Source organism: Chenopodium quinoa, unplaced genomic scaffold (assembly GCF_001683475.1).
Source record: "Chenopodium quinoa cultivar QQ74 unplaced genomic scaffold, ASM168347v1, whole genome shotgun sequence".
NCBI classification, from domain to species: Eukaryota; Viridiplantae; Streptophyta; class Magnoliopsida; order Caryophyllales; family Amaranthaceae; genus Chenopodium; species Chenopodium quinoa.
This window is the reverse complement of record NW_018742449.1, coordinates 153,454-180,270: the sequence shown is the minus strand read 5'-3', so window position 1 is coordinate 180,270 and position 26,817 is coordinate 153,454. Positions and strand designations below refer to the sequence as shown.

The following is a 26,817-nucleotide window of genomic DNA, read 5'->3' as shown; positions in this document are numbered from 1 at the left end:
AAATCTAGCAACTTAGAAAAGTAGAATGGCGAAAGTCTTTAACAAGAGAGTAAAGCATAGGGAGCTCAGCGAGGGAGACCTAGTGCTGAGGTGAACAGCTATAGTTGGAAAAGGAATGTTGTATGGAAAGCTAAGTGCAAACTAAGAAGGACCTTTCATCATACATAACCAGGTGGGGCCAGAAGCCTACCTACTCTCTGATCAAGAAGGCTGCATCCGAAGGAATAGTTTCAACACCGACTTACTAAAAAGGTTCTTTGTGTAACTTAGTTCTTTGCTTTAATGTTTAAAGTACTTTTTAGCTTTAAATGAAGGAGTTTTAGTTACCAACATAAGTAAGTTATAATACACAATTGGAATACGAACCTCTGCGTGAGGCTTTTCCCATTATGAATGGAATATTAACCTCTACGTAAGGCTTCTCCTAATATGATGTCTTGTTTAATATTCACTCATTTGTTTGCAAAAGGTTGTATGTTTTTGCAAGATTAAGCACAAGAAATAAAAGTTTCTAGAACAACATAAGCCTGACAACAATTAAATGAAGGCGATAACCTGCGCGTCTCATCAAAGCCTCGCTAAAATAAATCAATGGTAGAAACCCTGTTCAACAGAAACAGTGGCATAACATAAGCCTCACTAAAACAAGTGCTCGCATAACAAACCTTGAGCCCTACCCAAGAGGTAGAGGAACGGAAGCATGACGTAGCGAGAAGGCCACAATGCTACACTAAAAGAGTCTCTTCGCCTTAGCAGGGAAATGTTACAATGGGGACACCTGAAGTAACATTTCACCTTGGAAAACCAAGGCCAGAGGCACCCGTAAGCAAAGATAGCCAACATAGCAGCCAGGAAGTCAACAAGGTCAACTAGAAACGGGACGATTTCGAAGGATACTAAATGGAACACCCTTTTCTTCTGACCTAGGTGGTTGAGCCCCTGACTGCACTTAACAAGCACATCTATTATTGAGAGCATGAATAAAGAAACAAGCAACAGTGGAGGTGGAAAATAAGCGCAAACATAACAAGTCCAAAGCAAAAAAGGGCATACACACAATAGATTCAAACTTGTGCCAGAAACCCCTTGGCACTAGGTAAGCAAAGTAAGAATCCAAAACACAAAAGTATTGTCATAACGCTAAAAGGGAAACAGTTCCAATAAGCGGCCTGGCCACATACAGCCTAAGAGCCTCAAACATATACCCACTGGCGGCCATACACCCCAATGGAAAAAACTAAGAGCACTAGCTTACTATAGAACGGGGAGAGGGATACTCAGATGAGCCACAGGAAAAAGAGGGAGATGGCCGCCAATACATTTATTAGTTGGCAAGTAGAGCCTCCACCCCAACGGCAGCGATAATATTAGGAGACTCGTTGGGAACCTTGTTGAGAACGGCATGGGCTGGGATATTATAGGCTACCATGCGAGCATTGTCAGTAGGGTGAACATAGGCATATTGGTTCCCTGCCTAATAACCCCTGGCCCAAAATTGCTCAAATTTTTTCTATTGCTCCTTACCCGTGCCAAAGATATTATTAGCCTTCCTACACACAGCCTCCCAACCTCTATCGTGCTGGTAAGTGAGCAAGTTCACAAAGGTGGGGGAAGAAACAAACTACACCAAGGCATTTGCGAGCTGCTTCTAACACCACATCATTATCTCCCTCCAAGCGAGCTACGAGTGCCTCCAAGTCCTGCACTCTAACATGAGCTTGTTTCAGTTCCTCTTCACATTCGGCTAACTTCTGAGTTGAAGGAAGGTGTTTAGCCAGTTGTAGCTGAGCAGCCTCTAGCTTAGCACTCCTCGCCTTTAACCCTTGCTCAAGCTCTCCTTTCTCCACTAATACGAGCTCAAGTTCAGCAATCTTCGCATTCAAGTTCGAGCCTTGAGACTGTTATTCTTTCTCACTAAACAATAAAGCATTGGCTAAATCCCCAACAAAGTGAGTAAGTTGACACAATTGCAAAAAATGCAGTAAGATCTCAAATGTAAAGCAAGCAAGAAAAGTATAAGTAAAGAGAATAAGGAAAAGAAGGAAAAATATTAAACATACCCTCTACAAGTCATGGCAGGCAGTAGCAGCAGAAATACTGACATACTCGTTTCTAGAGCCGGTAGGGAGCCTAACACCCTGGGTCAGCCTGAACCAAAGGGTGCCTCCCTGGAGGCCATCAATCAAGAAAGATGGACTCGTCAGGCTTAACGTTCATTGAAGAGCGGAATGGCTCGTCAATCACCCTAGAGGGGCATAACACAGGTCATAGAGAAGGATCAATGTGAACCTCAAAAAATTCAAGAGGGCTAGTTGCCCTGAAAGTTCCAGCTGCAGACCTAGAGGAAGCCGAGAAGGGATGGACATAAGCTTCCCCAAAATACAGGTTCACACAGCGATTGAGGTTGCTGGAGGCAGGAGCAGCTCCACCTTAAGAATTTAATGCAAGGGCAGGCTTAGATTGGCCAGAGGCTGATGCAAATAGCTCCTCCACAGTTGGAATCCGGGCCCTCTTCGGAGAAGGCTCGTAAGGAGGAGAACGGTTCCAAATCAATAATTACAGTAGGGGTCCCCTTGTCGGAAATGCTAGGTGGGTGCCTACCACGACGATAATTGCACAAACCACCTTGGTACCTGGAAGTAGAGGACCAAAGCTGAGAAAGGGGGTTGTGAGTTATGGTAGTATCAGAAAAAGTGGAGACAAACCTAGGAATTAGAATAGCAAGACCTATAGAAAAAGGGGTTTCGTGTAGAACATGCTTGGCAGAAGTAGACACGTGGCCAAGAACACTCTGCGTAGTAGGAAGAGAAGTCTCCCCAAGGGAGGGCAGAACATGCCCAATAGACCGATGATTGTAGCCGAAGAAATCAGCGCAGCCAATGACCCAGACTTCTGAGGAGAGTTATTAGCCCCTTTGGCTTGATCATTACCAGTAGTAGAAAGTTCTGGCTCAGCCTCTGCTCGTACAGTGGGCGTAGAACGACCAGAACCGCCAGTAGTGGTTGAACCATGTCTAAATTTGAGAGGGCCTGGACGTGTCTCGCTAGCTCGAGCGACAGTATAAAATTCCAATACCTCAAAAGGATAAGGGGAATATCCTCGAGTCTTTAAGACAGGATTCTAGGTATCATTTACACCCAACAACACCTTGTCCAACTTATCATAACCTGGACAAAAGCAAAAAGTAGCCACATAAAGTAAATACAAAAAAAAAAAGAAAAAAAAAAATAGCAAAGAAAAGTGTAAAACAAAGGGAGTAGTAACTCACCAGACTCATGGGTTGAACATAATCGCACGGCAGAGAGCTGAGCGTTCCCAATGACATACAAGCAGTTGGGAAGCCATACCTTGGGTGCGTAATATTCACCCTCAAAATGAGCATAAGCTTGAGCTTCTTTGACAACATCAGTCGGCTACAGAGTAACGCCACCCGTGTTTGATCTTACAGAGCAGAAGAAACCAGAGCACCCAAAATCAGTAGGGACACGTAACCAGAAGAATTTCCCTTGCCAGTCCTTAAAGCGACCTAGCTTAGGGTAGGACAAGACCCTTTTGGGCTTAGGTGCAAGATAAAACCAACCAGAGTCTACACTAAATTGCTTCGTTTGAAGCTAAACAAGGAGTGAAACAAGTTTAAGGACTCAGGAAAGCGCTTGTAGCGCACCGTCCAGAGTAAGCAAATTAATGTGTGCAAGGAAACTGATAAAATCAAAGAGAGAAGGATGTTAAAGGCACGCAACAACTTATCTAGAGTTGGGTCTAGGGGAAACCTCAACCCCACATCCAGCTAAGAGGCAAAGACAGCAATATGATCGGCAGGGGGGTCAGAAAGGTGGCCTCAGGTCAACACCAGCTCATAACCTAAACCCAGCCCAAAAAATGAGTTACCACACTCCGCAAGCTTGAGACGGTCTGCTAAAGACCGCCAGTCTAAACTCAGTGTGCATAGCTTAGGACCTTCAACCTTATCGTCTAGGTAGAACGAGGCATCACTTGGAGGAGCCACCTCATTTATAAACCACGGCTGGCAGGCATGCAAGCCTGCATCACTTGGGGACTGAGACTGAGGGGCAGCCATCAAACCAGTGACAAGAGTTGAACTGCGCACTACATAATGATCAAAACAGTGCATATCAGATATATAATCCAACCAAGCAAACTCACGCAAAGGAAGTACATCAAAAAAGGGCTTATGGGAGCATTAGTAGGACGGTTAGCCTTGACCTCCAGTGCTAATCGCTCGTGGCGAACAGCACATAGCCTCAGACGGAGAAGATGAGGCAGCACGACACCCTTAGTCACTAATTCCCTCTCATAATAAGGTCAAAAGTATCATCGCGCACCCTACCACGAAGGTAAGGGTGAAAAGCGCTAGGGACAGTCGCCTCTACTATGTTAGGAGCACCAGTGGCAGAAGTACTTCCCGCAGAAGTATCATGGCTAGGGGGATATATAACTTCAAGAGGGATACAAGAAACATGAGAGGAATAAAGGACAGATGGCTTGAGAGGCTCACCTGAACGAGCCGACTCGGAACAAGAAGTAAACTCGGACTCGCTACCGCCAACGTAAGAGCGGGAAGACACATTTTGACTATCAGAGACATCCGACAGAGCCGAAAGATCAAAACTTGGTGAAGGAGTATGAAATCAAAAACCCCCCAACAAGGAAGCAAAGTCAAGAAAAGGGGAAAATCAACTTAAGAATGAACAGTAAAACAACAATGGAGAGAGGAAATACAACAACAAGAAAAGAATTGGCCTTTAAACAAGAAAACTAGTATACAAGGGCTAATTAACAGAAAGGCGAAGCAATAAAGCGCAAATTTGGGGAGAAATATACTTAATTTTACAAATTAAGTACAAAAATGGCGGAACAAGGTTGAAAGACAGTACCTTTAATAACGGCGAACGACAAGAACTGGGTAACAAACAATTCGCGATGAACGAAACAACGAACAACGCTTAGAAATTTGCAAAATTCGAAAAAGGGCGAAGAAGTTGGAGAATTGTAAAGGGAGAAAAGAAAAACCACGACTTTGTGTTGGGGAGTGAATGAGCAAGACGAAGTCTTTTGAAATTAGGGTAAAAAGGAAAAAGAAGGAAGCAAATGAAGAAGACGAAGAGATGTGAGCAGTAAGAATTAAAAAGGGGCAATAAATGACAGTTACCTACCCAATAAAAGGAAAAATCACCCACTCAAAAAGCCACTACGTGTAAAAAATAAAAAATAAAAACCATCACAGTAATCAAATCTCCTCGCTCAGCCTAGATCGTCGCTTTGAATAGCTTCAGTTGGAGTAATCAAAGCTCCTCGCTCAGCCCAGCTCGTCGCTTTGAGTAACTTCAGCGGGAGTAATCAAAGATCCTCGCTGCGCCTAGCTCGTCGCTTTGAGTAACTTTAGCAGGAGTAATCAAAACTCCTCACCTCGTCACTTTGACACAGCAGCAATCACCAGTAAAACTCAGGGGGGCTAGTTGTACGAGGATGATCTCGGTTAGCTACTCCATAAGGTAATGAGCAAGTTTAGGTGAGACATTCAAAAAGGCTAGCAAGAGTCCCGCGTACCACCTCTTAGGGGGCTAGTTGTATGAGGTGGCTTTGACGAAGCTCTCCCCATGCTCCAAACCCCGACTCAAGAGAACACCTTCATTCAGCAAGAGCTGGCTTGAGTGCCTCAAAGCACCTCTTAGGGGGCTAGTTGTATAGGGTAGCTCCCGCAGAGCTGACCCACGCTCCCAACACCACCTAATAAGTGTACACTCATACCAGTCTAGCCCGAAGCCACGGATAATACCACAGCAGGCTCCAGCCCGTAGCACAAGGAATCGTACAACTATAAATAGCAAGCCAAGTACAACGGAGAAGAGCTAGACAATCACATTTTATCACTCACCTTTTATTATCTACATTTCCGCCAAAAACCATACTAACTTAAGCATCGGAGGAGGATTCCTCGAAACCACCCCTAAGGGCGGTAACCTCCGTTCATTGTGCACGTATTCCCAGCCAAGGATCAGATCCACACATCTGCCTAGCTTCGGAACTACACCTGGAACACTAACCTCCTCTAGAGACACTGTCTCTTTACCAATAATACAAGACTACACAAAATTCTCATATTACACTAGCAAAGACACTAACAGAATTAAGGCACTACCCTCATCCTCAACCCTAACATCAATATTACGCAATTATAACAGAATAGCATTCAATCGATCTAGGTGTTCTCTAAGAGATGTACCTTCAGACACTCGTAGACCAAATAGGCGTTGCTTCAATAACTTGTTGGTTAAAGTCTTCATCATGTAAAGACTCTCCAACTTCAACCACATCCTCGATACAGTTTCCTCCTCCGCGACCTCGATGATAATATCGTCAGCCAGACATAGCATGATTGTTGAGTGCTCCTAGCCCTTGTTGCCTCAACAATGCCTGCATCTTGATCTGCACAAACGAAAACTATTCCTCCCCGTAGTTTTATATTATTATATATTTTAATTATAAATTTAAATGATTGATTTTTTTTAATGAAATTAATTATTTAATTATCAAACTAGTGTGTATAAAATAATATGAGCAATTAATTTGAGCAGCTAAATATTTTAAATTAGATTGAAGTTGTTTTAAACATAAGACTAGTTGATTGGGAAGAAAGAGAATTTTAAAAGCCCAACCAACTAGCCCAAATGAGATTTTGATAGGGAATTGGATTTCAGTAATGGTAAGTTTATCAATAAATGATTTTTGGTTTTAAAAGGGGATATAAATACCCTAAAAGCTCAAATATTTTCCATTAAAGTTATCTGTCAGATTTCATAAAAAAAAACCCTAAGCCATTTTTCCTTATTTTTATCTCTTTCTTCTTTTTCATCCCACGCACTCTCTCTCCTCCACGAACCACCACTGACTGGCAACCACCAACGGCCACCAGCCATGCTGGCAAACAGCAGCAGCAGCCAGCACTGGCCAACCGTCCGTCCCTCTCTCTCCTCCCTTCTTCTCTTCGGTTTTAGTAACAAAGAAAGAAAAAGTGCCTCTTTCTCCTATTTTAATTTTTTAAACTTGTTGATTTAATTCAAGGCATGATTTTAATTATGATTTGATGTTATTTTTTAATATTTAACATTGTTAATTATTGTGGTAATTTTTCAGAATAGAATTTGATTAAAAACCCCAATTTATAAACCCTGGAATTTGGGAATTTGATGTTTTTTGTTAGGGTTTGATCTTAGATTGTTGTGGTTGATAAATTAATGATTAGAACATGTTTTAATGAGTTTTAAGCCCTCAATTAATTCTGAAAATTTATTATACACACTACTTTTTGAATATTATGTTAGGGTTTGATTACCTATAAAAAGGAAAAAGCTTTTAATGATTTATATACGATTTTCCGCTTTATTAGTGATGTTTTTATATAAATAAGTATGTGGGAATTTTATTTAAGTCATCAAAAGTAAGTCTTTTTGAATGAGTTTTAAGTACCCACTTTAAGAAAAGGTTTTAAGGCATTTAAGCCATTAAATTGGGTTAATTATTAAGGTTTAAATCATTTAACAGTTGCTGGAAATTTTTTTAGTAGTGGATTAATTTTGGTTATGTTTTTTTTATTTGTAAGAAGTTTCGAGCTAGATGACTTGTAGTGAGTGTGGCCGAAGTAAGACAATATTCAAGGTACGTATGCGCGTAAAACTAATTGTATATGCGTAGTATCATGCTAGGAGTTTAAAGTATGTATCAAGTGATGAAGTAGTAGCATGTTTAGTTCATAAATGCTTTGAATTGTGGTCGATTGATGATGAATTTATGTGCAAGCATGTGTACATGTTATTTTAGGCATAATACAAGTTAAATTATGTATGAATCATAGAAGTATGTTTTATTTTCAAGTATCAAGAAAGCATGAAATTAGTAAACAATGTTTATATATGTTTAAAGGAGCTAAGATTTTTTTTTATTTTTAGCATGATTCATGATTTTATTCCCACTCATATATTATTGGAGTTGAGTCAAGGAAGTTAGTTTATTTATTTACTCACTCACATAAATTGAGGTTGAATCCAAGAAGTTTACCACCCATATATTATTGGAGTTGAGTCAAGGAAGTTAGTTTATTTATTTACTCACTCACATAAGTTGAGGTTGAATCCAAGAAGTTTATTAGTGCATTTTATGCACTAAGGTAGTAATAGTGCAATTTTGTGCACAAAACTAGGCAATAAACCTTAATTAAAGGAAAGAACTATTGTAAATGGCATGACACTTTTACTCATAAGACTAGCGATTGCATAATATTTAGAAATAAGATTCAGGATGAAATTGATTAAAAAAAAAAACACATAAATTTCCTTGATGAGAAAGTTAGCTCTTGCGAAGTAGAGTCAAAGTCTGCATCAAAGTCTAAAGTCTATGAAATGAATTGTTTTATGGTAAGCGCTGACATGGATACTATGGAAGATTACATACAAGATTGAAAGAGGTTATTGTTGCAGTCAGATTGTATGAGAGACTAGTCAAGGATGGAGTAATTGTGTCACCTTAATGTCAGGACGATGATTATGAAGATATGATGATATAGATAGCACTTTAGTTTTACTCATGCTACTAATGAATGTTTGGCCTTCAAAGGGTTTCTTAACAAAAAGATCAAAACAAATACAGTAAACGTTTCAAAGCAAGAATACCAAACGATGAATCTTGCTGAGTTCAATCCTAAAGGGAAGAAGGACAAAGCTAAGTCCTCTGAGAATGATCAAAGGACTCGTAGGTCACCTGACAAGACAAGTAATCACACACATAAGGCAGAGTCTTACAAAGAGGCAATTCAGTTATTTCCCTTGCAAGTTAAAGCGATAGAGGGACTTAAAAATATGCGACACAATCTTTGTCATTCTTGTGTTGATGATTTATTGCATTTTGAACTGGTCAGGAGACCATCTCAAATGATCCTGATTGGATACCCAAACACCAAAGAATTCATCACATGAATAAAAATAAAATAGTATTAAAAGTGTTGAGCCATATTTAATTGTTTAGTTCATCAACATTTCAGGACTTTAAGATCACAAAAGATAAGATAACATTAGATTAGATACTTCATAAAAAAAATAAAAAATAAAAAAATAAAAATAAAAAAAAAGATCAGAAATTCAGGATCTTAACACCCCAAACAACGAAGGAAGTATAAAGAAGAAAAAATTTCAACATTACCAACTACTATTATTTTTTATTTTTTGAAACAAACAAGATATTATTATACTAAACCTATTTCTGCCAAAGATAAGAGACTTTGGGGAAAATTGTTCATATAAATGTGTTCCACATTATAAGTGGTTTACCACCGAGCAACGCAATGAGCAAATACATTACCCCCTGCTTAACGTGCATACACTTAAAAGAGTTAAACATACTACTAGTTTAACAAAATACAAATATGAACAGAAAAGTTGGAGCAGCCCCATCCTGTTTGCCTTGAATTGCTCTTACAACATTTGCAGCATCACACTCCAATTTAACATCCACAAAGCCCCACCTGCTAGCAAGGCGAACTCCATAGGCAGCGGCATCAGCTTCAGCCATCTCAGAAGACTAATCACAGCACCTAAGCTTACCCCATTACCCGTCACACACATGAGCATCCATATAACCGCAGCAAAACTAACCCCAGCATTAGTCTCAAAACATAGCCCCATTAGCTCGCATACTGACCTTAGCATTATAAGCGAAATAATCAAAGCACAAATTAACAAAACCCGTAGCCGTAGAAACTACACTAACCCCAGCATTAGTCTCAAAACACTCCTTGTTCCTGCAGTGCCATGCGGCCCAAACTAAGGCAACAAAAATAGAGAGTTTTTTTCTATTATAGTTTCTATTAACAATGAAAACACACTAACACAGTATGCCTATGTTCAAAATATAACAGAAAATCATCTGCACCCTGCAAAATATATATACAACAAAAAAGCATTTCAATAAACAAACCAGATGAAAAGCAAAATGTAAGCACATGTCAATCAATTGAGATTTATATTATATACTAATCAGATCATAAGCACATATCATAACTATGACTTTTCTACATTGATTAGAACATATTATAAACAAAAATAAACTTATGGAAAATTTTAAAACCCAATTATACAGTAGGACTGATTCATAATCATCATGAATTTCTTGTACACCCTTCAATTAATAAGGAAACTACATCAAATGGCCACTAAATGACTTGAATGGGGTCAAATGGAAACTCTTGCCCATCCAGAGTAATCAAGCAATAAGAGGGTACATCAATCCTCGTAGCAAAGCCAATAAGCTAACTCCATGGGAAGCTGCCTGTCAAATAATGCAAAAAGTCCAACAAATCCCATCTCCTTAACTATCTTCCTTTTTTGTTCACAAAATTCATTAAGAATTATACCAAAACTCTCCACCTGACAATTTACATTTTCAGGCTGCAGACAATATATAAAAAAACATAAAAATCACATACCCATAAAACATGTCAAACTGAAACATATATTAATAGTTGTCAAGGCTTTTTAACCCTTTACAGCTCCTTCTTGCATCTTTCAATCACTTTACCCAATTGCTTAGTCTTAGCCCTCTTACTAAGTGTATTGTCCTACACAAACAGAAATTAAACATATTAACAACACGTGTCAAAAACAATTAACAACTCACCCTTGATCAACTTTCTTACAAACGTACAAACCAAAATAATTCTTTGTCAACACACTACCAAAATGGTCGGGAAACAAAATATACAACACTAATAAATGTGTTACCGATACCTTTTGCAAGTTCCTTCCACCAGAATCATCTTCAAGATCAGGGAAGATCATGTATTTCTTCTACATCCTTGAATTTCAATGCACAAAATAATTAAGATCAATTCACCACTTCACTACACTGCAAATTATTGCTGCAAATTATTGTCTAAGATATAGTGTCTAAGATAGTGTGTCATATGATGAGAACATAAAAACATGTTGCCACTATTAACCAAAATTCCAACACTCTTACACATACAGAAGAATAAAGTTTGAATTTTAAGTTAGACAAATGCACAACAATTTTCACTAAATCAAACAAGCATGAGCAAACTTCAAAAAAACTTAGGATGTCACCAGCTTAGTTAAAATCAGAGACATACAGCAAATTAGGATGTCAGCCACTATGCCAATACGCAACATAAGTAGGATGTCCAGCAATTTAGATGGACCATTTTAGCATTTTAATTTGATCAATTTAGGATATCACCAACTTAGTTAGGATATCAGGAACTTAGTTAGGATATCCACAACATAGATAGGATACCACCAACTTAGGATGTCACCATGAATTTAGATTGTGCAATTTTGGATACTCAAAGTTAATTGATCAACTTAACAATGACACAACAGGTTTTTAGCTCTGAATAAATATCCAATTTTACTTACATACGCAATTATGTAGAAGGATTACAACAGTAAAAAAGAACTTAGTTTAGTTTTCATCAAATTAAGCTTAAGTACAATGTACAATATAATTTATTAGCCCTTTAAATAACTTTTATGAGAATGTATTAAGCTAAAGGAGAACATAATATGACTTTAAGTTGTTAATGAATAATTATTACTTATTAATGAATTAATGAGAAATTATCAGCTAAAATCCTAGGCTTGTGAAAAATTCCATCAAGCAAATCCTTGTGACAAATTCCGTCAAGCTATAATCCTATTATAATAACTACATCGAGCAAATAAAACTGCAAAGTAGACCACTTGTGAAAAATACAATTCGATTTCATTGGAAAACTTGCACAATTAATTTGCCATAACCCAAAATCAGATTCACAAAATTTATTCACCGCACTCACCTTTTCGACTACACCACCTCACGCACGTCCACCTCTTCTTCCACCCCTTCGGCCACCGCTCTCACCCCTTCTACCACCTGCTACAGAAAACCCTTATTAAACAAAACCCTAGATTCGTTATTGAACTTTTGTATACAAATAAAAAACTTGGTTTACCTGACATGGCACAACAATTGCTTCGTTGAACACCTTCAACACCTACGAATTTTGTTCAAAACGGATCTTACACCTTAAACAGTACACACTCTCGACCACTCGGAAACAATACACTTCGACTCCCAACAATCTCGAACTAACAGGAGTCTTTGACCAGGACACACTCTCGACCAATTTCCACGATTTTCAGGCCCTTTTTCGCTATGTTTTCGCGAGATTTTCCGATGAGTTTTCCGGTGAGAATTTTTTAGAGAGAGAAAAAGAGAGCTCTTTTTTACAGCGCAGTAACTTCCACTGAGAGGAGAGAGAATGTATTTTAAAGTTACTACAGTCTACAGATCAGTTAGTATTGTGATTTCTTAACGATGAAATGACTGTTTTGCCCCTAGTATTGGACACACATGTCCATACCGGGTAGCGGTCCATCATGCCTCCTCTTTGCCAAAAACAATTTAAGAACTTGCTTTACCGAAAAGAGGTCATTGTTATTCAAATCTTCTACGGAGTAACAAAACATGCACTTGGCTCCAAACCCAGAACCGGAACCTCTATTTTGATTTTTTGCTCATTCAACTACCTCTAAGTAATGCTAATTGTGACTCAAACCTTATACAGAGTAACCAAACACTCGAAAACGGTAATGATTTAATTGAATTTGTTTTCAACCAAACAATCAGTCTTACCAAACATGATCTAAGTTTCTAATAGCATTCTAATTGACAATATTTTATTATAATTGAAACCACATAAGTTAGTCAAAGTATTATGGAGTATTTGTGAATGGTGTCAAATGTTTTTTTTAAAAAAAAAAAACACGAACGAAAAAATAACATGAAAAAATTACCCAACAATTGTATAAAATATTATAATCGTAGATATTTACAAAAATCAATGAAACAAAACCTATGTTATTTTTTACAAAATAACTAGTTTTTGGACCCGGGCGATGCCGTGGGTTATTACATGGAATTGATCACTAATATACGTTGTAATTTATGACTCAATTTTCTTGTAATTAAATTTGTTGTTCATATTGTCATTTACTACATATATAGTAATATTTTGTATTCAAAAGATTGCATAGAAAATCACATAGCTTGGTGGTAACATTAATATACATTGTAATTTATGACTCGATTTTCTTATAATTAAATTTGTTGTTCATATTGTCATTTGCTACATATTAATATTTTGTATTCAAAATGTTGCATAAAAAATTACATATCTTGGTGGTAAGACACTTAGTTGCTTGTATAATTAGAGGTTGGGTGTTCAAATCTTGTGAATAACTTTTTTTTTTTGTTATTATAATGGCATGACATACAATGAAGAACAATTGGAAGGGAGAGCCACGTGGTGTAATGAGTAGTTGAGTAGGTGACATGGCATAGAGGAGAGTATACGTGACACATGGACGTTCTTATAAATGCCTTTTAATATATTAGTATAGAAGATGCATATCAAATTTATAATGGAATAACATCATACTACAATCAACTTTAATGGACTATTGAACTACTCAAGGGTATGATTATACATACACTAGTCTTTTATGCACACAATGCGTGCGTGGATTTTATATTAATGCATGCATGATTTATACACTGTATATGTGTATTAATTAATTGATTGTATTAATAGACGTTAATTAAATATAATTTAAATTATTTATTTTTGGATATAATTCAAATAATTGATTGTAATTGTTTTAGATGTAATATTTTGATGATTGATTGATTGATCGTCTCAATTTATTTGCTGATTCATTGGCCTTTTACCTTACAATATCTATAATATATCTCTATTTAAAGGAAGAAGTATGTTTTGGATTATTGAAAAGGAACGTCATCAGTCTCATTACCTAACACCCCTTGACATATAATAAAAGATAATAAACATAAACATCCCAGCTATTCTCGGAGTAAGAGAGTAGAAATTTGAAGAAAATAGAGATTATGGTGCATGATGCTTGGCTAGATTTGTCGTGACCTTCTATTGTTGAAATGGAATCCATCAAATATTTTGATTAGCTTGACCAGATTTTACTGCAAACTTGTTTGAAATCATAAATAGAGAGATGAATGAAGAACATTTTATGTGTTCAGTACATTATAAAACGTACTTCATAGCAACATATATATAGTGTAAAATTATGATGAGTAATAAGGATCATGATCCCTTGATCATTAGATCATGTTAACATTAACCCACTAAACCCACTACTCTTAAGACTCCACTAACACAAACTAATTATTTAATAGATCATCAAGGCCGGCTGAGGGTCTGTGCAACACAGACCCTCAGCACACGACCTGTGCAAACAGACCCTTAGCACAGGGCCTCCAAGTTTTTAGGGCCCAAAAATTTGAAGCTCTGTTGGTTTTATTCTTCTTATCAAATAGCGATGATTCCTCTTCCCCATTAACTAGCTTTTAATACACACCCATCCCTCAAAACTTCCGTTAATTAATCACTCCGTCATTCTTGCAATTCCCATAAGGCCATAAGCAATAATTAAATCATAACATTCCATATTCATATCACTCTAACTTCTTCATTAATTTTCAATGAGATTTCTATTCTCATTGTGAACTGCTAAATAAAGCCCACAAATTTTAAGTGAATTAACACTTTTGCCCACAAACTAAAAAACACACTCTCATCTTCTCTCTACTCTACTCTCATTTTCTCTCTCTAAATAAAAAAAAATTTAAACTACAATGTCGAGGCGGCAAGGCAAGGAAGTGGCGGCACCGGAGGCGGAGGGAGGGCGGTCACACGGTGGGAAGGTACTTTAAAAAAAACAAAAAATTAAAAAAAAAATGCGGCGGCGACGCTTGGGGAGGACGCCGTGACCACGGTGGCGGCGCCCTAGCCAGAAGCCTAGCCCACGGCAGCGCCGCCATCTTTATTGGTTTTTTTTTATTATTTTTTTAAAAAAAAATTTCAGAAGTTTTGTATTTTTTTTTTGTTTTCTTTTTTTTTTTAATTTTTTGTTTTTTGTTTATATTTTTTTTTATGTTTATATTTTTAATTTTTTTTGTTTTTTTTTTTATATTTTTGTTTTTGTTTATATTTTTTGTTTTTGTTTTTGTTTATATTGTTTTGTTTGTTTTTATATTTTTTTTTTCAAATTTGTTGTTTTTTTTTTTATGTTTATATTTTTTTTTCAATTATTTGTATATTGTTTTGTTTATTTTTTTTTTCCAATGTTGTTGTATTTTTTTTTTAATGTTTATATGTATTTTGTATGTTTTGGTATTTTTTTTCTTTTTGTGTGTGTGTGTGTTTTTTGTTTATCTTTTTTTTTTTTTTGTGTTGTGTACTTTTTTTTTATGTCATTTCGTTAGTATTTTTTTTGGTTAGGTATTTAATTTTTGTTGTTGGTACTTAAAAAAACAGATTATTAATACAAATAATAATAACAATTGCTATTATTATTTTTCGTTATTTAAACGGAGTTAGGTATCGCATTTTCGACCTGGTGCGGGGAAGAGTATGGATGTTATTAGAAGTAGAATCTACTCAATGGAGAGCTCGAGGCCCAGACACGTTAAATCCCGTGGTATTTCGGCCTCGGCTCGCAGAGAACGGGTTCACCATCCTGAGGAGGATGAAGATGATGATGGTGATGAGGAAGAGGAGGAGAAGGAGGACGCAACTGAGGATGTGGTGCTTGGGAGGGACAATCAGAGTGGACCATATGATGATTACGGTCCATTCAGTCAGAGGGTTGAAGATATGTATGAGACGCATAGGGTAGATTTGCGTAAGGGTTAAGATGGTAGATTTGTTAGTAGATCTGGCACATCATCTATGTCGACTGTTAGCAGAAAGCGGTCGAGGAGCGTTAATGATTCTTGGGTGGTAAGGGGTGAGGTGGCTGGGGGACCTGTAGACGGGAGTGTGATTTCTAACTTTCTAGGACTCATAGCTATTCGTATCTGGAAGGACCAGGAGAAAGCTTTGGATACGAGCATTTTGAAATGCCAAACCCGGGAAAAGACTTGTAACTTTTTGCGTAGTTGGGCTGAGGCTTGGCCGGAGGACAGCGAGATGCTCGGCCGATTAAGGGGCACTAGAGTGAGTCACCTTCCTACAACCATGCACGATAGGATTGACTCAAAGTTGATCACGGCTTTCGTTGAGCGATGGCAGCCGGATACGAACTCTTTCCACCTTCCGTTCGGTGAGATGACGATCATGTTGCATGACATCGAGGCCATCCTTGGGATTCCCGCAGAGGGAAAACGACTTTTTGTTGTGACTGATGCGGATCAAACAGATTACTAGCGAAGTTGTTGGCGGTGGACAGGGCTATGCTGTACACCGCGGCGCTTGGTGTTTGGGATCACGGCGATGTGAAGATCGTAGCCGTTTTGCAGCGATGTTTGCACCCCACTGCACGTAGGACGCATGACACACAACTGGCTGCATATGTTTTTCTTCTCCTCGGGTGTACCTTGTTTCCGGATAAGAGCGGAAACAAGCTCAGGCCACGCGACATAGTTGACGCGTGTGAGCCTGACGGAGTAGGCCAGTATTCTTGGGGGTCGGCTAGGTTGGCGTATCTGTATCGCCAATTAGGATTCTCGAGTCAGGCTGACGCGGCAGGTATCATTGGATGTCTGACATTATTATAGACCTGGATATACGAGTATTTTCCTGTGTTTCGACCACACCGTGACCCGGTTCCTATTGAGGATGGGATGGCACGTGCCTCAGCGTGGAGTCCGCGGTTCGAGAAGAAGTCCGTTGACCGCCTCCGATCGATACGGTTATTGCTTGACAGGATGTCTCCCTTAGAGGTAAAGTGTATAAATTATTTCTAATTTTATATTTTGATGCATTTATTATATGAATCTTACTGATTTGAAAAGATGTGCATGTGAACTGGATGCCTTTTGGCCAGAACCCTAGTAATAGGGTACCCAGGACCCTCTACCGTGAGATCGTAGAGGCGTACATGCCCCAGCGCTGTCTTCGCCAGCTTGGATTTGTCCAAGTTGTCCCTCCTCTGCCAGCATGGCCCCGTAAGGCGGTCCGATTTGCGTCGTCGAAGGAGTACGTCGTCCAATGGCCGGAAAGCATGGTTGCCACATGGGAGCAGTTTTCGATGGTTGCCCGCTTATGGACTGCGGAGCTGCAACGGCCGCCAACTAGGGTGACTGGCATGTGTGACCAGCACTACATGGAATGGTACAGCCGGTATTCGCACCCGAGGTTGATCAGAGACCTCCACCATGGTGACGACAGCGATGATGATGATGTGCCACCGCCCACTGCTGTGGATGCGGTATGTCTCATAAAAAATTTATTGTTGTGTGTTTTTTTTCCTTTTTTATGTAATACATCGATGTTGAATTTTATGTCTTACGTTGTGTGTAGTGGATGGGAAAGATGATGCAGCTAGGTTGTTCCAATGTTGTATCCAGTCATGATACAACACATCCCAACCCTCTACGCTTGTTCTGTGAATGGTGTACCACCGAGGTATGATCGGTGGCATCGGAAAATCGGATGACAGGTCCAATCGGATGAAATGTCTGTATGACGACCCCAGAAATGCAATAGCTAACTCTTTTACCGGTGCGGTGACGGTCGCACACGAACACCAAGGGAGAACCGTGGTACATGGATAATAATTAAGCTCGACTATGCAAACCAAGCCCGAAATGCATGACTCCACATGTGTAGATGTTTGCAACAGCAAACAGATCAAGTGGCGCGTCGAACCAATGATTTTGGCCACAAGGTCCTCCTCCCCACCGGAGGATACGCTGCAGAGAACTATCCAAGTCTTGGACGTACACATGGCGATAAACATCTCGGTTTGAGGCGATTTCACTGTACATCAACTGACGCACTAAACCGTAGTTGTCTTCACCCATCTGAAATACATCAGCCACGACCCGGAATCCGCAGTTACCATCTGCAACCACATCATTCCACCCGTCCAAGTATGCCGTGATGATGTTAGGGATCCTGTCCTTATATGGAAACTGATCAATATCCATTCTTCCCGTTGCACATATCAATAAACACAATTAACAAGTCAGCAGTAAACTAAACAAACATTCTAGAAAGTAAATTACAGTAAAGTACTGTACCGGTGCCGGGCATATTCACCGACGAAGAAGATTGGCTACGACTGGATGACGATGAACGACCACGGTCACGACCACGACCACGAATGTACTTAAACGCACTCCTGTTCCGCCGTGCTTGTCGACCTCTAGGTCGCTCGACCCCTTCAGGTTCCTCGTGATCCAAGCATGATGTGTTGAACATGTCATGAAGTACGTGGGTAGCATCACGAATGATTGAAGGGTTAGAGAGAATTTCGTTTTGGGTAAAAATTAAAAAAAAGGACAAAAATGTCAAAATTTTAAAAATTGTGGGCTTTATATAGAGAATTGTGGGCGATTTTTAACAACTCCCTTTGAAAAAATAATCAAATTCAAACCTTTCATATAATCATTCAATGATTTCCACCATTCTCCAACTTCGATAAGTATTTTATTTACCTCTTTATTTTGGGAATTCTGTTTGCTTTTGGAAGGAAGGAGATGATGACTGAACAAATAAGTTGCGACCAAGCTTTTGAATTTTTTCATCAAAATTTTTTTTTTAATTTATTTTGCTTTTTATTTTATTTTTAATTTATAATGGGCTAGTTTTTATTTTTTATTTTTTAAAGTTATATACAACTCTGTAGAAAGATGATTCGGCATAAGCTAACAAATTGGATCTAGCATTGAGATTTGTTTTTTTTTTTTTTTTAATAAAGATTGATTCATTAAATAAAAAGTCATATGACATCTACAAAGAGATTTAAATTTAATCAATACATGACAATTGAATCAAATAAAAACATCCTTTCAGCAGAGCTATGATGGTTGTTGCAAATCGTACATTTTTTTACCCTCTTTCATATCGCAATAATTTACAGCCTTCTTCGACGAGGGGGTCTATCGATATGTTGTAGTCGTGAAGAAATTTTTTATTTGATTCATTTGATTGTACTCAAAGGATTAACCTCTTTCTCGATCCCGCAAAAACCTTTACCCATGAAACAACTTGTACTATACTAAACTCAAAAAACAAAAACAAAACTAGAACAAAGCCCACCATAGGGGCACTTACTACACTCAAACCCACTATAGGGGTACTTACTACCTTCAAAGAGTGTAGATTTTATTGATATCAATAACAAAAATATAAAGAAACTAAAGGAAAAGGGTCGAAAATAGTCAAATTTCCGGCCTATGAAACACTTTTTTGAAGAACCCTAGAGAGAAAAAATTAGAGAGGAGACGACTATCTAGTATTGAGATTTGGCACAAGAATTATAAGAAGTAATTCAAATGAAGTACAAAGTATTTGAGTTTTTATTTGGTGCTTCATTTTATAAGAAATATAAGAGTAAAGTTAAAATATAGTAAATGAAGTTTTTTTTTTCTTTCTTTTTGACAAGGTAAATGAAGTTATAATATAGTAAATGATAATTTAAATGGAACTTTGTTTGGTGCATTATTTTAAAATAATATATGAATATGTAGGGCCCATTTTAAAATTAGAACAGTGCCTTTAAAATGGTTGAGACGGCCCTGTAGATCATATTTTAATACATTAGGAGTTAACTAACCATTATTAATTTGAAGCAAATATTCCAACAAAGCTAAGTATAATTCTCAACCCATTATCATTTTGTGATTGCATTATTTCAACTTATTTTTCTATCATTTTCCATTTCTTAAATCAATTAAAGCAATTTGTGATTGCATTATTTCAACTTATTTTTTCTATTGAAATCTGGGATTTTAAGTTATTTTGTTAAAAAAATTTAGCATACTTTACTCGGTTTTTTTAGGTTTTTGATTAATTTTTTTTATTGAAGTAGTAGGGCATAAACCACTTATCTTATTGATTTAACTTGTATCTCAATTCTCAAGGATTTGAGATATAGAGAAATTATATAAAATACAAAAATAGCATATAAATATTACTCCATAAAATGCTTAAAACTACAACACAGTACAATAATACAGTACATTACATTACATTATCAATTTATCTCATCACTAACGATATACATGATACTTGTAAGGATATTGTAGTACATATTGCAAACGAATTAAACCATTTATTTATCTTATTAACGACATAAATCTTGTAGAGAAATCCGTTTAAAGAACACTTAATACTAAAGAAAATATACATGCAATACAAAACGAAGCAGATGAAAATATGGCAGCAAATCAGCAATATGCTCGATCAGATTTCACACACTGTCCTTGCCGACGTCTTGAGTAAATTCTAAAATTATGAATTCTGCTGGCCGCACTGCCGCTAAACCCAGTCTTGGTGTCGCTTCTCCTACCGGCGCCATCCCGGCTGGTTGGAGCCCTGCATCCAAGGCTTGAGAAGGTAAGCCTAAGGGTGAATGTATCGCCTTCAAATCTTCTTCTACGACAGCCGAGACAACGGCAACCTTGTTGCTATCAAGCTCAGCCATTTTGGAAAAATGAATACTAGCTAATAATAAGAATTAATAAGAGCTTTTACTTTCTGATTTAGTAAGAAGAGTACTAACTGTATTATTATGATGATGAATGAATTGTGGGTTGGAGCAACCGTATTTATATGCAAAGTTAGCATGAGTTCAGGTAAAAAAAGCCCACACATGAGTTCTGAAGCCAACAACTTAGCATCATAGCCGGTTATTAGGTTGTGCAAACAGCCCAACAACACAAGGTCTCATGTTTGTTAGGTCCCAAAATGTAAACTTATACTTTTTTTTTTTTTTTTAAGTGTCTCACTTTCCAAAATCGAGTCTAAGTGTCCCATTTCCAAATTAAAAAACTCCACTCACATTAAAGTAGTACTGGATATTATTTCTTTCTCTTTCTTTTGACTCCACTATCATTTTACAATATTTCTCCTTTTCACGTCATATTTAGTGTATGTTCCCCAATAATATTTCCCTCTTTTACTTATGCAATTTTTTTTTATTTCTAACCATACCCACTTATTTTTTTTTTTTTAATCTTTTACTTAAAACTTTGTACACATCACAATGGGACACTTAATAAAATAGTCAGGGTGTAGTTAAAGAGCGCGCCCCCATTACTCACTGTGAGTAACAGGTTACGTTACCCACAGGGGTATAGCCGTCATTTCACCTACTATATGTCATTTGGTGGATGGGTGATGTGTCCTCATTTTGCTGACGTGTTTTACTTGGTTTGCTAGTTGTATGCATGTTGGGTTTCTCATAATTGGCGCCGTTAACATTGAACGTTTATGGAGTTTCATGAAAACTCTAAAGCCTTAGTCGAAGAAAGGCATGAATTCTGGGTTTTCAATTCGACTTCGTTGAAGCTCAACTGGAATTCTGGGCGGAACTCAACCCGAAGAGGCTCGAAGAGGTCCAACTCGAATTCTGGGCGGAACTCAACTTGAAGAGGTCCCAACTCGAATTGTTGGTGTATCCAGGTTCTTTCTGATTCAATTTAAATTTGAACTGGCTTCTTGTTTTTCGTTTTTTCGAATGTTTTATGGTTGGGGTTCGATGTTTGGTACGTCAATTGTTTCTATTGACAAAATTAATTCGATGTCAGGGTTGCAGTTCCAGTTCAGATTTGTTAAAGCAAAGGTAAAAATGGTAATAGTTTGACTTTAATTGCTAATTTGTGAAATTAGGGAAATATAAATGGAAATAAAAAAAATAGAATTGTTGCGATTATGTTTGTTAATTGGATATAAATGGAATAAATAATGGAATTTGTGGAATTAGCGGAATATAATTGGAATTTTTAATTACGGGTGCAATTATGCTGCTCATTCCATTATTAAATTTGATGGAATGAGGTGAATTATGCATTCGCGATGAATTATGCATTCATTGGTGGTTATTATTCGTTCGTTCTATGTGATATTGTGTTATGGTGTGAAATCGTATCAAGATTCGATTTGTTTGGATAGGTTATTGTGGGTATTCTTATGTGACAGATTATGAGAATGTCAACGGGGAATGGTAAGCGTAAGCGTACAATGGTGAGGGTTTTTTTTTTAAAAAACACATTCTTAGGATGGGGATGTGATTATGTTTTGAATTGTGGTTTTATGGGGATGTGATTATATTTTGAATTATGGTTTTATGTTTTGGTATGTTGTGGTTATGAAGGTTGGGGCTGAAGATGAAGAGGGGTATGGGCTCAGTAAGAAGAGTAACGTATGTGAGCAGAAGACCATGCCTTTGTATCCAGAATTGTTTAAGGTACTACAATACGGAATTCTGTGTGTGTGAAATTGGTTTGTTTGCACGATTAAGGTTTATGCATGAATTTAGTTGCTGGTGTGCTTAGGATGATGGATTAAGTTATGGAGGGGTCGTCAAAGGTAGGGCGAAGGTGATGGCTGAACATTCAAAGGCCAGAAGTCGGGTAAGTTTGCTTGTTGATTCAGTTGTCAGTGGGTGTGGGATAGGAACGTTAACTTAATTACTGTAATTTCATTGGCAGCCTCCTAACATGAATTGCCGCATCGAGTCATTTGGGCACATATGTTAGAAATTTGATGACAGGAGAAGACGTTGGGTTTGTGAGATGGGATTTGGTAGTCTTTTACATCTTGCTTTAGATATGCATTTACCAAGGCAATTGGCATACTGGGTCATGACACGGATGGATCCAATCAGTAAAATGCTTAGAAGTCCCAACGGACTTGAGTTTCAGTTTTCAAAGAATCAGGTTCGGTGGGTACTAGGGATACCAATGGGTTCTAGGATTGTTCCTAGTACTAAAACCATGACCCAACATGATCTTGTGAAGGTTCAGAGATTTATTCTCAAGTATGGTAAATCGTGGGAGTCCAAGTCTGGTAGAATATCTAGTTAGGTGTACACGTCTGTAGGCATACCATTAAGTTCAGATATGATGAATCGCTTGGAGGGGTACTTTGATGCTGGAGAGGAAGAGGAATTCAAGACGTTGTTCTTGATAATTGCTTTAGAGATGGTATTGTGTCCCACGCAGTCACCCTGACTTGCGTCTGACCTACTACCTGCAGTAAGTTGTGCTATGGAGGCAATTGAGTACGATTGGTGTTCTTTAGTGTTGTCGAAGTTGCTGGAGAGCGTAGAAAATTTTGCTCGACGTTTCCATGCTAATGGGTTTGCTAGTGGATGCGGCGGGTGTGCAATATTTGCCGTAGTATGTGTTTCAGTGTATTGTTGCTTGTTCTTTTATGATCTTGTGCTTTTGTGGTTTAGTAATTGCTTGTTTTGCTTTTATTATTTGGCAGATATTTTACTTGGATCGGTTGGATAGGGATCCTATTCAGTGGGATGTTTTTCCAAAAATTAAAGTGTGGACGATGCAGCAGATGGGGAAGGCAGCAAAATCAGACAAATTTCTGTCCAGCGACTACGAGAAACTAGGGGTAAGCACTTTTGTGTTTGTATTATATTGCATAGTATTATATTGCACAGTATGCATAGTGTTCTGCTTCAATCAAATAAGGTTTAGAGTAACCTTTTTCCATTTGTATTTGTTTGTGTTCAAGCTATTGGATGTTGCTTACGGTGAACAACACCCAAGGGATGCAAGGGATAATGTTGGACCCCTATAAGCTGGAGTGAATAATGTGAGGTTTGGTCTTAAAGTAGTTATTTCACCTGTGTACTTTGAATATGAATCTGAAGTAACTTTGTTTGGATGCAGATGCATGATTTACCAGTGCCTGGGGTTAACTTCAAGGCTAGGCAAAGGAGGGGCCGAATGCCTGAGCTAACAGATCAATGAGCTCAGTTATTTGTATTTGTATTTGTATTTTTTTTAGTGTGGAATGTTCTGAATAATCTTAAAGGATTTGGATATTGTTATTTAATTTCACTTTGGAATGTGTAATAAGGGTTCTGGAATAATCTTACAGGATATGGATATTATTTTCAGTTTTGTTGAATACTAAAAAAGTTTATCAATTGACGAAATATTATTCCAATTGTTTGTTGTATATATTAATAATATAAAAATTTGTCAATTGACGAAATATTATTCCAATTGTCAATTGTTTGTTGTATTAATAATTCAGGGTTAAGGTCTTGAGATCAGTTTCAAGGCTTTGTAAAATAATTCGTAGAGTAGTTGTTAGTCTTTAAAACTAATGTTTGAATGAATAAGTTTAGAGAGAGAAAGTGTGAGAGAGTTTTGAGTTTGCCTCCCTTTTTTTTTTTGCGGCAAACGCCATGGCTAACCGCAAGAAGGGGAAAGCAAAGAAACAATCTGGCTGTAAATCCTCTTCTAAAGCTCGAAAGAAATAACGAGCTAAGCTTCGTGCATGCAAGAAGGATCCATTAAAGGACAATAATGATGCTGTTGAATTCGATTTTGGTGTGAGTTGGCTTGATGGAGTGAATGTTGATGAAATTCCTGTTAGGGTTTTGCAAGATGAGGATAATAATCAGAATCGTCAACAATTCAATCACAAGTTGGAGGTAATTAGTTCTTCAACTCCTTCTTTAATGAATAAGAAATCCTCTGTTGATTCTGTTCTTCTGGGTTCAGGCTTTGTGAATTCAACCCCTCTTGTGATGATTGCTGAGGATAATGAGCAGAATATGCCTGATAATAATGATGATAATCCTGCATTTGGGGGTAATTTGAACTGGACTGGTAGGGTTAGTCCGAAAATGAATTCCTTTGTTTCTTCTTACTCTATTAATGGCAGCAAGAATAAGAAGAAGTAGAATAACCTGTTTAAGGGGAATCTTGATGAGGGGTTGAATCTTAAATCCAATAAAGAATCGGAGCATATCACTAGAAATGCAGGGCGTATGATGCAATTGAATGTAAATGATGTGCAAGATGAATTGGATTTTTGGAGTTCGCTGTTGTTTGCCATGTCCTGTGCATTAAACCTTCGCTATATGTGATGAATGGTTACTTGAGAAGGATTTGGGGGAAATATGGTATTGATAAAATTTTGGCTAGATCAAATGGTGTATTTCTTGTGCGATTTAAGTCCAAAGATATGAGAGAATGAGCATTAGCTATTGGTCCTTTCTTATTTGATAGAAAGCCTCTAATTGTCAAACGCTGGGAATCGGACTTAGATTTAACTCAAGTGGATGTTAATGAGGTTCCAACCTAGATTAGATTACCTAATCTTGATTTGAAATTTTAGGGAAGAGCTGCCATAATGAAGATTACTAGTCTGATTGGAAAACCGATTAAAACGGATAAAGCCTCTGCATCTAAGGAACTTGTGGAATATGCTCGAATTATGGTGGAAGTAACTGTTAATGGTGAATATCCTGATTCAGTGGAGTTTCTTGATGAGAATGGTAAGTTGGTTAATCAAAAGGTGATATATGAATGGAAACATGTAACCTGTACTATGTGCAAAGGAATGGGGCACTATAAGAAAGATTGTCCTAATCATTATGTATGTGCTCAGCCTAAGAGGCATGTTCATATGCAAGCTCCTGTCCAGAAACAGAAGGTCGATCAAAAAGGAAGGAAGAAGCAACAACAGGTCTGGAGACCTCTGAAGGAGAATGTGAGGAGTGTGAATGAGGTTAGGAATGAGATCCCAATGAGAAATCAATTTGAGCAGTTGCAAAAGAATGATCATAATCAAGAGATGGACCCTGAGGGAGTGCACAGGGGAACTGAATCAGAGCAACATTTTGTTCATGAGGGTAGGGTGCTGTGTGGAGATTGGATGGAGGGGAAATGCTATTATTCTAAAAATGGATAGGTGGGGCTTTTGGAATGTTAGAGGGATAAATAAACTTCAAAAAATTTGTGATGTTGTATGGTTTCTGAAACATCATAATATTGGTCTATTTGGCCTCTTAGAAACTAAAGTGAAGGCTAGGAAGTTTGGTAAGGTGTTTGAGAATTTCAGGAGAGAGTGGTCTGTTGTCACTAACTATGGAGATGTTGATGGAGGCAGAATTTGGGTTATTTGGATGCCCTCTATTTTTCATGTGGAGGTTGTTTTCACTGTTGTTCAACTTATTCATGTGAAAGTTACTCACAGAGCCTCTCGAGGTGTGTTTTGGTGTACAACGGTTTATGGTCTGAACCTAGCTAAAGATAGAGAGAGACTTTGGCAGCAGATAAAAAGTATTAGTGCCAACATGGTTGGTCCCTGGGTTGTATGTGGGGATTTTAACAACATACTAAATTTTGAAGATAGGCTAGGTTCCTTATGTACCCTCTCTGAAGTTAGTAATTTCAGATATTGTATTAGAGAAGCTGGTTTGCAGGAGCTCAAAACAGGTGGTGCTTTTTATACGTGGAATAATAAACAACATGGGAGTGATAGAGTTTGTTCTAGAATAGATAGGGTCTTGGTTGATAGTGCTTGGATGGACAAATTTCCTACTGCTATTGCTACTTTTCTGCATGAGGGGTTAATGGATCACTGTCCATGTAGTGTGACTATGTATGGGGATAGTCTAAACATTAAAAAACCTTTTCGGTTTTTCAATCTATGGATTGAAGCTCCTGGTTTCCTAGATATGGTGAGGGATAATTGGTGCACTTCTGAAAGAGGCACTGCAATGTTTACTGTGGTCAGGAAGTTGAAAAATGTGAAGAAGGAGTTGAAAAATCTTAATATGAATAAGTATTCTGATATTCTAAATGCTGACTTTATTGCTGCTGACAGGTTGGCTAAGGTCCAGAAGGAGCTGAGTTTAGCTCCATTAAATACTGAGATTCTTGAGGCTGAGAAAGAAGCTAGGGAATCTTACAAGGTGTCTCACTCAACTAAGTTCAAGTTCT

The 26,817-nt window shown here is 37.8% G+C and overlaps 2 long non-coding RNA genes across 3 annotated transcripts; both read right to left on the bottom strand.

Annotated features, from left to right (window-relative positions):
- Positions 1–1,046: 1,046 nt before the first annotated feature.
- On the bottom strand, positions 1,047–5,412 carry LOC110717007. The gene is made up of 2 exons (XR_002510659.1): positions 3,269–5,412; positions 1,047–3,167 (listed from the first exon to the last, which is right to left on the bottom strand). It is a non-coding gene; the product is annotated as an uncharacterized LOC110717007 (long non-coding RNA).
- Positions 5,413–9,302: 3,890 nt separating this feature from the next.
- LOC110716990 lies at positions 9,303–12,331 on the bottom strand. 2 transcript variants are annotated; one of them, XR_002510658.1, is made up of 5 exons: positions 12,020–12,331; positions 11,864–11,940; positions 10,797–10,863; positions 10,496–10,627; positions 9,303–9,943 (listed from the first exon to the last, which is right to left on the bottom strand). It is a non-coding gene; the product is annotated as an uncharacterized LOC110716990 (long non-coding RNA). The 2 variants fall into 2 exon arrangements; XR_002510656.1 differs by lacking the exon at positions 9,303–9,943 and having other exon boundaries at positions 9,955–10,627.
- Positions 12,332–26,817: the final 14,486 nt, after the last annotated feature.